Genomic DNA, 16,988 nt, shown 5'->3' with positions numbered 1-16,988 from the left:
TCTGCATTGCAGACAATGAAATACGCGACGGGTGCCACTGCACCCGTCGCACCTTCCCACTACGCCGGCTCAATTCTGAGCCGGCGTCCTCGTGGGAAGGTTGATTTGCCCTGGGCTGGCGGGCGGCCTTTTGGCGGTCGCCCGCCAGCCCAGGGCAAATCCCAAAATACCCTCAGCGGTCTTACGACCGCGGAGCGGTATTTTGGTGGGGGAAGTCTGGCGGGCGGCCTCCGCCGCCCGCCGGACTTAGAATCACCCCCATAATTTCTTTGCCCCATTTTGGAAATCATCATAAAAATATTTTTTTTGATTGATGCTTCTCAGTTTAATGTGCTCTTGGGAATGCTCCTGGTGACATAACATAATCCTTCTATTGATTGGACCACAAGGACAGTTTAATTGAATCTGCATTATTGTCAGACTAGTGGTATCAGTTAATCCAATCCAGAGAGAATAGTCCTTCTAAAGTGCTCACAGGAATGAGTCATTTGCCAGATATGTATTGTGCCGTTTATCTATCAAATTGTTTTGAAGAGCTTAGTGATGTTTTGATAAAAAAAAAAAGCAAAGGTGTTACCTTCACATACAATTTACAATTGCAAGATTGATTTGGAACCCTGGTGCACAAATAATTTGAAGTCAAGCATATGTTTTACTGAATCAGAAATGGAATACCTTAGACAATACCTAGATTAAGTGTTACGTATTGAGCTTATTTATAGTATGGTATGTGCATGGTTTATAAGGTTCTATTTGTTTTGTTTCAGTGTTATTTGTGTATTATAAGTTAAATAAGTTGTGTTCCTTTAGTTTGGCCATTATGTGTTCTGTTTCTTGTGTTATTTTATGTTCTCGTACTTTATTGTGCTACTGTTCTCTGTGAGAGGGAGGATGTGTGGCGTTCTGTCCTCTGATCTAGCCTGGTATGTCTTCTATTCTAGGCTTAGTTCCTACAGTTGTTACAATGGATTATGAACTTTAAGGTCCAAGTAATTAAATTCTCTTTATGAATTAGGTGGAGACGCTATTTAGTTCTGAGTTATAACATGTCATCACTATGAACATTATTAAGGCTTTAGAAAGAAAAAGTGTATATTTAATTTACATCTCATTGTATCTTGGACAATTTGGATTTTCTTTTGTCAATGTGATGTTTCTATTATCTTTTGTGTCTTGTCTTGTGTAACACTTTGTCTCTGTCTATTAATTATATATGAGTGTGTGTGTCTTTTCTTGTGAATATGTAAATATTTATATATCTAATTTTGATTATTGCGTTTTCATGTTGTTGTACATACATATGTAATAAATATCATTTTTCGTATTTTTGTTATCTTGATTGTCTGGTTGTTTATATTGTAGACAACAGTGAGCATTAGTTGTAGCTCATTTTCTTTTCTTGTACTCATGTCTTCTATTCTAGCATGATGTCAAAAGTAGTCATGTGGAATGTATGATGTAATATGTGTGAGTGTTCTACCCCTCTCAGTTGGAGTTTCTGTCTACAGCTAGAGTCTGAGCTTATTACATCCTTACTAGACCTGGATTCCTTGCTGTGGTTTTCCCTAACTTTTTGCCTTCAGGCCTCCTGTTTCTGCTGACGTCCTTTTTGCCGGCCTTAGGATTCCTCACACTTTACCACTGCTGACTAATGCTAAAATATTTGTGTTCTTTCCCTAAAATGTGGTAACATTGGCTTATCCCCAGTTGACATATTCAATGTATTTATAAATCCCTAGTAGAGTGCACTACATGTGCCCAGGACCTGTAAATGATATGCCACTAGTGGGCCTGCAGCACCAATTATGCCACCCACTGAAGTAGCTCTTCAAACATGTCTCATATCTACCAATACAGAGCCTGTGTGTGCAGTTTTAAACTGCCACATCAACCTGCAAAGTAAACCTTTTCCTAGGCCTAACCCTTCCTTTTTTAATACACATGTGTCAGCCTTAAAGTAGGCCCTAAACAGCCCAAGGGCAGGGTGCAGTGTATTTAAAAAGTTGGACATGTACTTCTAAGTTTATCATGTCCTAGTAGTGAAAAAATCTTACATTCATTTTTCACTACTGCAAGGCCTATCTCTGCCATAGGATAACATTGCAATTGCCTTATTACACTGTATAAGGGTCATTTTCAAATGGGAAGAGATAACCCCTCATGTTTGGTGTCCCTGAACTCACAATTTAAAATCCTAACTTATAGTGAAGTTGGATGTTAAACTATAATTCTGAAAATACCACTTTTAGAAAGTTGGTGTTTCTTATTTTAGACATTTGGGGCCAGATGTAGCAATTTGCGATTTTGCGATTTGGAAATTGCGAGTCGGTGCGAATCGCAATTTCCGAATCGCAAAATCGGATGCAGAATGGTGTCTCAGACACCGTCTGCGAATCGCAATGGGGTCGCAAAGACCCACCTCATTAATATTAATGAGGTGGGTCGCATTTTGCGACCCCATTGCGATTCCCTGCACTCACAGGGATGGTGGCCTGCTGGAGAAAGGAAAACGAGTTGCAATACAAAAAAAATAACGAAACCATTTGGTTTAGTTTTTTCAGAGTAGGCAGTGGTCCATTGGACCACTGCCTGCTCTGAAAAAACATTTCTGGCAACATTCACAAAGGGGAAGGGGTCCCCTGGGGACCCCTTCCCTTTTGCGAATGGGTTACCACCAGTGTGACACTGGTGATAACTGCGAATTGCTTTGAGACCGCGTTCGCGGTCACAAAGCAATTTAGCATCGCGGTGCGAGTTGCAAATAGGAAGGGGACACCCCTTCCTATTTGCGAGTCGCATTCCCATTTTGCGAGTCGGTACTGACTCGCAAAATGGGAATGAGCATCGCGGTGCGCGTTTTGCATGGTGCAAACTGTGATTTTCGCAGTTTGCACCATGCAAAACGCCTCCTACATCTGGCCCTTGGTGCCTCCTGCCTGTCTCTGATCACATGGCTGGGGCGGGGGGACAGTTGGGCTTTGAGTACTTCCCCTAGGCGGTCACACACAATGGAAGCTGAAGTGTGACCTGACGGGCCTTGATGGGCCATTCTGGGCAGAATGGGAGGGAGGAGGTGGGCACAGCCTCACTTACAACCTTAATAGGATGTGTCCGGTCCCCACGCAAAGGGCTGCATACCCCCCTATCGTGAGACTGGAGCCAGAACAGGAAGGGTAGGGGCTCTGTGCACTTCAAAGGCATATCTTTGAAGTCTCCCCCACTTCAACGACCCAACTGGACCTCCAACGCCACTACTTCAGAACACTTCTGGAGCTGTAAATACTCTGCCAGGAAGAAGAACTGCTGTGCTATTGAAGGACTGTCACTCTGCTGGACTGCTGTCTTGCTATACTCTTGCTTTGCTGTTCCGACCTGTGTCTACTGCCCTCTTGCCTGGGAGTGAGAAGGACCTGCAGCTCTTCAACCCAGAACCCGGAGTGACTCCAAGGGCTAGCTGGCTGGCCTTCTGATCTGAAGTCCCAGGGACATAAAAGACTTCCAACCACCCTGGTCTTGCACCTGGAGTCTGCCATCTGTGAGTCTGCTTTACCAAGTGGTGCCACCCCAGTCCTGGACCCTTGGAAGTGGGCCTAAGGTGCTTGCTCCAGCGGAACTGACACACACTCTTCTGTGGGAGCAGAACTAACGCATCAATGCTGTTGAGAAGAATAGAACCGACACATCACTGCATGGGTCAGAACCGATGCAACTAGACTCGCGTTGCTGCTCACCCCGCATCTTGGGACTGACACATCGCCTCTGGAACCAGCACTGTGTGATGCTTTTCCCCCACGCAAGCTCCTCGCATCTCTCATCGACAGCAACTGCGACAACAACTGCGACAGCAATGCCAAACTTCTGCATCGCCTCTACTACGTGGATTGGAACCAACATATAACCTTGACTGCGCCACGCATCCTCAATACCGATCTTCACATCGCAAGCCCTGTCAACAGGATCCTCGGCGTCAACTCACCAGGACCACGCATTACCTCGGCTGCACGACCCATCTCTGGTTCAGACCCATGATTTCCCAGAGGAGTCACTTGTGTCATGTGCTCGGCTGCCCAATCATCCCTGCTCTTGGGTAGAGATGAGGCACTGCTAATTAGACCACTCAGGGAAATCGTGGTCACTCAGGTCGCACCCGTTTCTCTCAGTTACATTAGTCTCACATATACAAGGACAATCAGAGGCAGTATATGTTTCAATAAAGTTTTAATGAAGCAACTGCATCTTAGATAATAAAGCATGTACTGCAATAACCAGGACGATGAAGCATGACAGGATTAAAATTGTGACAAGGAGAGTGAAGCATAAAAATAACACTACCATATTGTCACTAGAGTCACTACTATAATTCCTATTGTACAAAGTTCTTTCACTGGTGAGACAGATGCTTCCTATCATGCTATGAGAAGTGTTTTACTTTAGAGAAATCAAAACACTGGTGAAGTTCAACCAGTACTTATTTTTCTAAGGAATTTTCACCACCAGAGTTAAACTATGCAATCACTGACAAGGAACCTATGCTATTTAGAGTTTTCTTTTGTAAGAGTTGAGATATTGTTTGTTAGGCGCCAAGCACACTATAAAGCATATACTGACTCCACAGAAATTTCCAATTTCTGAAATCACCCAGAGTGCATACTCCCAGGCAATTCAGGTGGACCTTGTTTCATTTTGACTATGATTTTATGATAAACTACAGACCGGGTCTTAAGAATGGTATGGCTGATGCTTTGTCATGACAAGTATAATTAGAGGTTGTAATTAAGTTGACAAAGGGGTCACAATTAATTTTGTGTTCAAATGTTTTGCATGATCATTCCATTACTCTAATTAATGTGGACTAATTCTGACAAAATGATGTGCAGAAAGTCAAACCATAGATAAAGACGCTTGCTAAGAGAACAAAAAATAGACATGAAAAAGATGGATGGTTATATAAAGGGAAAAATATCAGTTCACTTATGACAAGGGGCCATGAACTGGTTGGGCATCCTGGAATTACTAAGACTTTGGAGGCAGTGAGGAGATATTCTTGGTGCTCAAGTCCCTTGGCTGATGTTGAGGTATCTACAAACATGGTCAACCTGAACCCAATTTAAGAATTTGGACAATAAACCAATGTGTCTTTTGTAGGTCTTGTCTGATTCACTTGAACCTCAGCGTACAGTGTCAATTGATTTTATTGTAGAATTACCCACAGCACAAGGTTGCATAGTAATTATTGTGGTTGTTGCCATTTTACTAAGATGGTTCACTTCATATCCTTGCCTGGATTGCCCACCTCTAAAGACGTAGCACATTATTCAATTACAAGGCAGTGCATGGAAGATTGCTCTCAGTCGTGAATATGGCATACACTGAATAAAAAGCACTTTTATTAGCTCTAGAGAACCATTTGAAATTCTAACTGATCCTTGCCATCATGGACGCAGCTTAGTCAGTGAGATTCGGGGGGGATGAGAATCTCAAATTTCTCAATTAAAAAAAGCAATGAACCACAGCGTGGGGTAATGCAATGGCTAAAATTTAATGTATGATTTCACTTATTGTAGGTGTAATATGATCTGTATTTGTAATGGTGGCCTTAGCTGCAATTTCCCCGTCGTGCAGCGTGAAGGTTCGCAGCTGCACGAAGGGCTTGATTTATAGTTTGGCGATGGGTTACTCCATCACAAATGTGACACATATTCCGTCGTCTGTACTACAATTTTATTAGGATATAATGGAATTGTCATATGGCGGACCGGATATCCGTCATGTTTGTGGCAGAGTAACCCCATATGACAAACTCTAAATCAGGCCCAAAGAGTTATATATAACCAAGCCCATAGGTCGCCACTGTACCATGTGTTACTTCAGCTGTTCAAACTAACAAAGTGGGTAGTCAGTGAAATGATAATGAGAACATATTCTTTAGGAGGGAGGGAGGTGACAGCCACCCTTGAAAGCACCGCTAATTGTGATCATCCCCCCTATAAATTAAGCATTCTCAAAGAACATTACTTGGAATATTTGTCTGTGGAATTGGTGATATAAAAGGAAATCCCTAAACTTCTACATAATTCAGCCATTTCAAGCGCGGCAACTATGCCAATTAATTAATTGAGATATAAGTCTCATGAAAGCAAAGTTACATCACCACAGATTTCCTCATTAGTGTGTTCAAACAGAGCCTCAAGGGATCTTATGCTCAGCTTGCCATTAGTATTCACAGGAAAATGAACATGCTTTAATGTGATGAAAGGGTCAATCCAACTTCAAACTGCATCTCCTAACAAAATAAATGAAATGTCAACTCTGATCTGAGAGTCAGGTCACAAGACATGGTTAGGCACCAAAGACCAAAGAAACAAGAAACGTGTGTATGTATATATTTGGTACAACCTAGCCAAAAGGCAATGGAGCACGGTACAGTATCAAAGACAGGCATGAAGTAAAGGAGTGATACAAGAGGTGGGGGAGATGTGGATGGTTATTGTGATGTAGTGCTCTTTAAAGAGGTGAGTCTTCAACATTTTCCTAAATTGAAGCAGTATTGATGCAGGGATGCTGTACCAAATCCTGGATACATCGATGGAAAAGGTCTGGTGCCTTGTTTTTCTCTTTTTTACACTTAGTCTGCGGTCTGATGGTGTCCTGGCTGCAGGTGTGCCAAGAAGCAGTGATAGTGAGCTTGTCTACAAGATAGGTGTGGGTGCTGGTCGTGATAGTGTCATATTTCTTCACACCCTGGATGAGACATGCTGCAGCGTGTAAAGTGCCCTTACAAGGTTCCAATTTGAAGTCTAGGAGGCCATAGGGCAGTGGCGGCCGGCAGCTTTAGGAGGGAGGGGGGCGGGCGGCACACACACACATTCTTTCACACACAGACACGCACGCACGCACATCCATTAACAACACTCATACCATTCAAACATGCACGCATGCACCAAACATTCATTTTAAAAGATCGCACACACTCATTCTTTCACACACACACATGCATGCACATCCATTAACAACAATAATAACATTAAAACATGCACACGCGCACCAAACATTCAATTTAAAATATCACACACACACACTTACCTTCAGCCTCCAGGTCCCAGGAGGGTTGGGACTGCTACCTTCCCTCATTGGCTGACCCTAGGTCAGCCAATGAGGGAAGGCAGCAGTCCCAGCCTCGTCACAGAGTGGGATGGGGTCAGTGAGACTGCTGACCCCACCCCACTCTGTGACGAGGTGTCGCTGATTGACACTCGCCCTGGGCACTTCAGGGCTTAAACCTGAAGCACCCAGGGAGAGTGTCAATTGGTGACGCTTTCCTCGTCACCCAGGGGAGGGCCTCGAGGCACGTTTGCTGAGCCGAGAAGGTCACGCCCATAGGAGCTGTGACCTCCTCAGCCCAGCAAAGTTCAGCTCAGGCAGCCAGGAGTCTGCGCAAATCGCACATGTCTGCTCCTGGCTGCCTGAGCTGAACATGAAGAGTGTCTGTCAGGCTGACCTTTGTTCAGCCTGACAGACACTCTTCATGAGGGGCAAAAGGTGGGGGGGTGGGGCCCCTCCGCCCTAAAGGATGGGCCGCCACTGCCATAGAGCAAGGTGCTCGCCCGTTCAGATGCGATTGTATGAGAGCTTGACAGCAGTTCTGAAGTTGCTTTATGAAAGAAACTGTTTCACTTTCTTTAGAAGAGAGAGCTGGTGCCAGGCCATCTCTGGATTTTTGGCAAAGTATTCCTTGAGGGTGAGGTTGGTGTCCAGGGTGAATCCAGGTCACTTGGAATTTGGTGAAGGTTTGAGTTCAATGCCGTCAGGGTTCATGCCACTGAGACACGTTAACACTGTTTCTTGTTTTATGTGCGTTCTTGCAAAATAATTCAGCTTTGGTTGGGTTGAGCTTCAGGTAGGCGTGGCCATCCAGGTCTAGATGATGTGCTGGCGGTGTTCGAGGTGTTGGATGTCTGAGGAGAGGAGACTTTCAAGTTAACTTGGGAGAGATTGCACACAGGGAAATGGACAATCCACTGTGTTATGCCTAAGACTACATTTCTAGATGCAGAGACACAACACCAGTCAATAGAGTAAAAGCACACTTAGACACCCTTCTGGGGCTACAGTTGTAACAACGTGCCTAGGCTTGACAAACAGTGCGCTCCCTTGTCTGGAAACAACAGGTGTGTGACTCTGCTATTCGCACAAGTTCACACCTACATTGACTCATTCCTTAACCTATGTTGTTTTAACCCTGTTCGGGTCCCCGTGGTCCTTCTGATTCCTCACCAGTTGTGATGTGTTACCTGCCTCTTTGCATATTTTTGTTAGTTTGTCTTCCCTGTCCAGGCTTCCTCCCTCCCGGTGCTGCAGTACTCTTCATCGTTGTTTCCTGGGTTGGTTTGTGGTACACCAGGAGCTAGCTACAACACACTTGCTGCTTGCACTGGACAGCCCCCAAATTGTGTTACTTACATGTCTTATTTCCCTCCTGTGGTATGATCCCATAGTAACTCATGTTCTCAGCCTTGGTAGGAGACCTAACCTTGATATGTTTAGACTTAAGACACTGCGCCTAAGGAATCCATTTTGTTTAGAATGGAAACTAATGGTATTGGGAAAGCTAATTTGAGCAGTTCACTCTCTCAGACGTCTTGGCCAAGTTCACAAAAACACAACGAAGAAGCGCTAAGCCCTTACTTGTGGGCCTGCTGGCCATTAATGAGAGAACAGCTGCACTGTTCCTCCTGGACATTCCCTCTCAGAGCTCAGTCTGTGTTGGGGAAAGGCTTCTTGTTTGGCTAGGCTTCTTTGGGTTAATACTTGCTCTGATTCTCAGCCTAGGGCTAGGAACTTGCAGCAGCCAATAATCACCAGAGTTCTAAGCATCTTTCAGATCAATCTTGATTCTATGGGAGCGTACGATGTTCTGATTTAATTGTGCCAATATCATTGCCAACCATGTTTTGGTCTTCTTCAGGGCATTGCTCGACAGTCCCACTGGTCAGTTGGCATCAGACGGTCTAACGCTGACAGGATTTCCTACATATCCTGCTGACAGTGGCCTTGTCAGGCGCAGTGATGCCTCAAAGGGCCTAGTCATCTGCGAAGAAGACAGAAGATTTTCAGAGTTTTGGAAGGGAGTAAAGGGACGGGTTTTTGTTAACCCCAGGCAGAAGGATTAGCAGGTACTGGATTGTATCTCTCAACTCAATACTCTCCAATGCGGGTGACCCCAGCTCCCTGACTCTTGCTCCAGACCAGTGGAAACTGGACCTGTTTTCCCTGGTGTAGTCTTTCTGGACTTATCCCAGAAGGACTGGTCATCTAGTCGAAGGGAAGGCAACCTTTCCGGGTGAACGACCACCACAGGTGTACGCAGTAGTGTGCACAAGTGTGCAGGGACAGAAGGCAAGTGGGCGGAACAGCCTGCGTGGCAGCGTGTTCTTTATGGTCTTGCTTGACAGCACAGCTGTTGCCAGACAATTATGTGAGAATCGCCAGGAGAAAGAGGCTTTGGCTCCTCCCACAAGTTGGGAGACAGGAGTAAATGTTCTGATTGGGCAGGAGTTGTGTGCTTCCACGAAAAAGTGCTTCCCCCTACACAGATGTTATCATTTGGTTTATTTATCCAGCTGCCTGGGCTTCAGCTCACACATACATGCCATTGTAATGCTATTAAAGTGTCTTGGATAACTAGGAAATTTATTGTGTTTTTATCTGGCAGCATCACAGATGGAAGGAGGCCAGTCATTAGCCTACAACTATTTTAGGTCTGGCTTGACAGTGCATTGGTACGACAGACCTAATGGTGGGATTGCCAATATCTGTTTGAAAGAGTGGCTACTCAGCCCTTATAAAAGAACGCAGGGCATGATAGGGTGAGGTTGGGTGCCCCTCAGTGAAGCTAGGTCACCAACAGTGGTGTTCTGGGGCAGATATGCCTGGCCCTGGTACAGGGTGTTGGGAGCCCAAGAAAGGCAAGGGCATGCAGAGAGTGAAACACTAACACAGGTGTTACTAATTAAAAGAAACATCGAGGCGGCTGCAACAAGGAGTTCAGCCATGTACCTGGTCGAGTCTGATTGGCTGTCTGGTTGCTAGGGAACCAAGTAAACAGCCAGGTTAGCAGGCTGGAGCTTGCGATCTCTACCCTATTAAAGTTAATTATGGCTAAGGTTTGCATAGTCTTTTTTGGTGAAGTGATCTTAAGTTTATGTGTAAATATTTAGGTCTGGCCATTTCTTTCTGGTGTCTCGAATAAGAGATGCCATCGTTTAACATGGGAGAAAAAATGCTGACCCTTGTTCAAATCACTGTTTGTGCAGGTCTCAGTATTGTGAGTTGTGTGGAGTTCACCACACATGGTAATTACTTTACAATTTTCCCCTGTACATATGGACAGGTCATATATGTTATTTACTGGGAATTTTTTCCAGCAAATGTAGGAACATCCCACTTTTGGTTCACAAAACACCCCATCGCCATATTTTGCCCCATTTTGAAGGACTACACGTGTATTGTACGATGTATGTTGCACCCAATAAATAGCAAATCTCTGGATATCAGATTTTATCAGATGTGATAAAAATCACCCTCCCATGGACGTCAGGCCAGTGTGTCGTTGTATCTCTCTAGTTAAAGACGCCTGGTTAACCCATAGACACTAGGCCTTTCTGTGGTTTGGTAAACAGTGACTGTTAAAGCTTGTGGGCATGATTTTAAGTATTATTAAAAGTTATGCCAAAGTCTGTGGGCATACATTTCTGATAATGGAAAATGTGTTAAAGGCGCCGGGCATTTATTGGTAGATTGTCATTGCACTGTGTTAACGCCTGTGGGCAGGCTTTTTGTTGCATGAAACTTGGCAGAGTACTTTAGTGGGCAAAGTTTTCGTGTTAGTTAACCGGTCTGCAGTGCTTTATTTGTAAATAAAAACGTGCCGGTCAGTGCTTAATTTGATCCGGTGGTTTCCGGGAGTGGCTGTGAATGGATTAAAGAGGCACGAGATGGCTTCGGGATTACGCTGCTTCAGTATTCTGTGTTGGCACATTTAATTGCTGCAGTCATGTGTTTTCAGAGGAGAGCTTTGGGCACCAGCACGTTTTTATTTACAAAATAGGCACTGGTGTCGCTGCCCAAAGCCTTCATCTGAAACAAGCGGCCGGTGCAAGTAAATGTGCGAGCAGGTAATACTGAGGCGGCGTAATCCCAAAGCCATCTCCGGCCTCTTTAATGCATTTACAGCCACTCCCTGCCCCTTCAGCTCACTCTTGCAGCTTTCTGCTTGCTCCCTTTGTGACGCTTTTTCGTTTTTCTCTTCCTCCGTCTTTCCCATATGTGTCTTTTGTTCACTGTAAATGCTTGAGGCAGAAAAATAAGTGTCGGCCCCAAAAATAAATGCCGGTCCCCCCCTCAACACCAGAAACCACCGGCTCAAATTAAGCACTGCTTGTCTGATAAAACCTTGTCTTAGAAGATATGCATCCTGGTGGTTCTCGTGAGCCCCCTTGGGAGGACTTGAGTATTTTTATCTACTGTACTTTTTCCATATTTGTAATGTTGTGGTAGTGCTTGGCCGTGTACATTAAGGTACGTTTTCTCTTAAAATTAAAAGCGCTGCCTGACACTGATTTATTCAGTGTTATTGCTGCATGTGTCTGCGCTTTAAGCCCACACCACCTCCCTGATTCAGCCTTAAACTGTCTCACTACGCAGAGGGGTAATTACTAAAAGGGGTCGTTGCTCACCTGTTTGATGGTTTGCTGTATGGAGGCCCCCAGAACACAGACTGGCTGCTCATACCATCCCTGTACAGTTGCACTAGAGGCACATTTACTCTGTCAGGTAGTTTCACATCAGCAACACTTACACAGATGACAAATACATTATGACAAGTCCCACCAACATTTAAGATTAAGGATACTGTTCGAGGTCGGGGTTATCTCCAGGGGAAGAGGTTTGCATTACAGGTAGGTATTGTGGTGAAGGTGAGGTTAAGAGATGGGTTAAGGCTAGGAGTTATGGGTTGGGTTTTGAGGAGGTTACAGTGGAAGGCATTGACAACGTGATGTAAAGTTAATGCACTATATGTACTTATGATGTGGTCTGATGATATGAGAATGACAATGGAGATTGTGTTGCTATGGCGACTGGAGATGCGCTGATACAGGCTCTTTTACCAGACCAGACCCTTCTCTAAGATCACTCAAACTAGCTTGATGCTAGACCTTGAGTCCAGCAAACTGACCCTGTCTGGTTGGATTGAATCTGATCCCAGTTGTTTGACAACTGGCTTGGCTCCTCTGCAGAGACCCTAGAACCTCTCATGTTGTGAGCTCAGTCGTGATAGGCTCGCTAGTCCATGGTCCTCCGACGCTCTAAAACACGAGAAAAAAACATGCAAAAAGGCAGAAAGGGCTTGGAGAAAACATTATACTCCAGAAAGGAAAGTTCTATATAACCAGGCTCTCAAAACCTATACGACCTCAATTAACTCTGCGAAAAGAGAATATTAGGAAATATGGATTGACAGGGCTGGTAAGAGATCTAGAAAAATCCTTAAGATCGCAAATGACTTCTCCAATGCTGTCGCTTGTCATGGAAGCAAGGTTCCCTTAGCCTATTGGTGTAAAGAATTGGCCTCATTTTTCCATAACAAAATGCAGGAGAGTCAAACCAGCTGTGCTGTAACTCGCTCACTAGATCCCGAGGCCTCCACACATACCTACAACCATGTCCTGCTGACTCGTGGAGTTTAAAGAAATCTCGCCAGAGGACTCCAGAGAAGCCAATGTACATCTCCAGTCGGTTCTCCCTCTGGTCCCCACCCTCCCTCCAGTCCTAGCACTGGATGTTATTAATCCAGTTACAAACCTACACCTAAATGAGTCCCTAGCCACAGCTACAGTTCTGCTCTGTTGGAAGTAGGCCAAAGTTGTACCCCTCCTAGAAAAAACGTGGCAATGATGTCCCTGACAACTATAGGCCTATCTCACTCTTGCCTGAACCTTCCAAACTACTGGTAACATTTGTGAATCGTCAGATCTCCAACTATACCGAGGTGATCCAGCTGTGGCATCCCAGACAATCTGGTTTCAGACCAAGGTTGAGCATGGAGAGATTAGGTGCACCATGGATGCTGGGCAGGGCAGTCCTGGTCCTGCTAGATCTTTCTGCAGCATCTCACACTGGCTGCTGGCCTGCTTTCAGGAGGTTGGCTTTACAGATAATGCCTGGAAATGGCTAAAATCTTTCTTGAAGATAGGAGACAGGAAGCGTGGCTGCCTCCTTTCGCCTCTAGCCATCAACCTGTCCCTGTAGGAGTCCCCCAGGGCTCAGTACTGAGCCCCACAATATTCAATATCTATATGTCTCCAGTTGCGGACTTAGTTCAATCCTTTGAACAAAAATAGTATTTTATGCTGATGATACACAGATTATTTTCTCCTTTGTCAAGGGAGAGCCAATATATCAGGCTGTCATTAAACCTTGTTTGTCCACTACCTTCTGCTGGATCAGCCTCAATCAATGGAAATGTAACACTGAAAAAGCAGAGGTTCTCAGCGTAGGACACAATTTTGATCTTAATCTGGAACTTCATTGGCCAGAAGGAGCCACCTAATACCCAAGCAGAAGTTTTTTAAAACACAGGGGTCCAATTTGAGAAAACTCTGCCCTTCCATACTCAAATTTACGCAGTGGTGGGCCTGTGCTTCGGCATGTTGCGCATGGTAAAGAAATGCCTGCACCTTCTCTCGGTCCCGATAAGGTTTACTGTAATTTTGGCCATATTGATGTCCAGGCTGGACTATGTTAATTCTTTATATGCAGGCCTCCCGCAGGACCTGCTGAGGAAACTACTGATGGTATAGAATGCTGCCGCTAGGCTTAGCTTCCCTAGGAGAGAGCGCATCTCCTCACATTTACGAAGCTTACATTGGCTTCCTGTGACTAAGCGCATCTTATTCAAGACTTCGCTCCTGATGCACAGAGCGCTCCATCAGGCTGGACCTAATTAGGATTTCTTATTATATCCCTTCACGAAACCTGCGATCCGCCAATAAATTTTTGGACCACGATCCCCAGGATTCACCCCGCTAAGGCTGGCGGGCGTTCCTTCTCTTTCTTGGGACCAGTGAGCTGGAACAATCTGCCGCTAGAACTTCGCCAGATAGAAGATGAAGGCCTGTTCAGAAAAAGCCTAAAACTTGGCTGTTTGTTCAGTAGCTCTGCCTCTAATTTCTCCTACTGTTTCGCAAAGCGCTGGGACACTCTCCGAGTAGCCGCACGCTTTATACGTCCCTATGCATCACACCTCATATTCTTTTAGTCAAAGTGCCCTCATTGGTGGCTTCCTGTGCATGCAGTTACAGACATATGTTGAGACTCTTCCAAAGTCACTCAAGATCCCACTCTCAGCCAAGGAATAAAAACTGAGTATGGCAGTGTGGTGGAGCTCCACTACAGGCAATACTCAGTGAGTAACTAATGAAATCTGGCTCCTGTGTGACCAACCTGCTCTGGTGGCCTGGTTATAGTTTCTTGAGTTCCTCAGAGTCGGGCCGGGAATGGTCAAATGGTCAAGCTTTAGTTGTACCGGCCCCTGACAAAGGTTTTATATTCATGTATCTGCAGGGGCTGGAGACTTCGTACACACAGGTTGACCGGTGCCTCTACAGTTGGTCCGCAGGCTCCTTTCATCCCCTATTCTGTAGGTCTGGAGGAGTTGGAAGCACATAGAGCAGGGCACAGATTGGAGCTCATGTGGATGGGTGCTCCTCACAGTTCCTGCAGTGCCTACTCTGCACTATGTGTGTAAGCAGAGGGCTTATCTGGGGGTGGAGTAGACAATGTTTTAAGAGAAACCCTAGTAAACCTGGGACTCTAAGAGGAGGCAGACAGTAGCTTAATGCATCATGATGCTCCCTTCAGAATGTGAGGAAGGGTCCCTGAGTCTCCCATATCTCACAGATATTCAATGCCCTTGGGCTGAATAAGTGGCCCCTGAAGGGTTGGGTGCCCCCAGCATTACAGGGCTGCAGGGTCCTGTGGTAAGCCCAGGAGGCAGTGTTAGCTCCTGCTTACCTGGGGCTAGAGTTAGGCATTTCTGACTCCATTGAAGGTACAATTACTTTGTTTCTGGTGTGGTGCTGTCACGACTTTCTGGTCTGATGCTGCTGTAATCCTGCAAGCATGAACGATTAGGGTTTAATAATTTAGTGGTGGCCCCTGTCCGATTTTCTTTCCTCGGTTAAGGTCTCCTTTTTTCCAGTATTTACTTTTTGAATTGCCCAAGATAAGATGCTGGCTTACTGTTTCCTGTTTCTTTCCACAGATTGACTTCATTTGTTGGGCTCTAAAAGGAGATCAAACTACTTCCAAGTCACATTGCAGTTCTGCTTGTTTGCCTCTTGGTCTCTCGTTGGACTCACTGGTATTCCTTCGCATCCTGCTTTTTTGTTCAAGCTTTGATCCTTTCCTCATCCTCTTGATTGGTCTGGTTTGGTGGAAGTTTTTTTTCACTGCATACAGTTTTTTCCTTCCTTCCATCATGCTTTGCTTCTAGGCGCATCTCTTGACTACCTGTGACAATTCAGGAGTCTGAGATTGCTTTAGGAAGCGATCAGCTTTTTTTGTCTCAAGAAGGGGCTAGATTTACCTTATGACAGTTTCTATGCTCTTCTCCAACGTAGAACTATTAGGATTCTACAATTCCTTTAGAGGTGGCATTTAAACATGATAGAATCTTGTTCTATGACAGGATCACTACACTCAAGATGGTGGTCTGAGTAAACAGTGAAGCAGGACTATTGAACATTTCTTGGGTACTCAATGTGATAGAGTCAAAAGCAAAGTAGGACTATCAGCTAGACATTATTTCATGTCAGTTCATTTTGTTGCAGTTTAATGTTTGAACATTAATACATACACATTTCCTACAAAGGTTTCAGTGACAGTAGAAACGATAAAGGGACTAAGGCATCTACAAACTCCTTGAGGACCACTAAGCTACTGTGAACAAAACGATCAAATGCTTGAAAGGGACAAAGAGAACATTTTCCTGAAAATGAAAGTGGCATTATATTTGGAGCCCTAAGTTTAGGAAATAGATTACGTCTCCTGTCAGGCTCGACGATGCATCCTCAAACCATGTTCAGTTGCTGAATTGGTTAGTTTTATGAGTATTTTTAAGAGTGTGCCACCTGCACTACAAGGTTTGTAAGTTAATGCACAGCTTTAGAAACAAACATTATCCAGCTAGAGCAAGAACTCATTAATTTAATTACTGGCTTGAAAGCAGTTCAGAGACTGAAAACGTCCTTTTGGCGGTGGAGACCAGGCATGCTGCTCCTGAAAAACACAGGAAAGTTTAACTTGCTCAGGAGCAAGGAACCTGATTTGGAGAGAAGCAATTATATGATCCAAACACAATAATGAATAAATACAATTAAAAGCCTTATGATCAGGAAGGGTTTAAGTTGTGGATACAGATTCTGCCTGATTTATTTATTGGCGGTCAGCTCGTCCTCGGCCGGGCAACAGAATAAACCATTCCACCCTGACAGAGGTGCCGACGACCACATTTAGAAAAGTCTACCAGCCCAGTGAACATTTCTAGCATTGGCAGAAGCATTTGTCATGGCAGTTCCTCTCAATGCATTGTAATTTTCCAGTATAGCAAACTTACCAAGTTTTTTTTTTTACTTTCAAAAAGAAAATCCCAAAGTGGGATTCGCTTATTGAAAATTAAAAAAAACAGTACCCCCTTCGCCATGGGAGTTGTCTACCATGATGAGGGTGGCACTGAGCACTTGTCAGCGCCTAGTACTATTTAGGTTTTTCCTGGTGGTGATGGGCATTGAAATATGGTTATTTTTCCATCTCATCTAAATTAGATGGGAGGGCATATACCCAAACGTAGACGGAGTAAGAGTAAACTGTCGGAGAAGTTCGACCATGGCGGAGACGAAGTAGTCTCCACCTTCATCAAACTATGGTCC

This window comes from Pleurodeles waltl, chromosome 10 (genome assembly GCF_031143425.1).
Source record: "Pleurodeles waltl isolate 20211129_DDA chromosome 10, aPleWal1.hap1.20221129, whole genome shotgun sequence".
Taxonomy (NCBI): Eukaryota; Metazoa; Chordata; class Amphibia; order Caudata; family Salamandridae; genus Pleurodeles; species Pleurodeles waltl.
Note: the sequence above shows the minus strand (reverse complement) of the source record.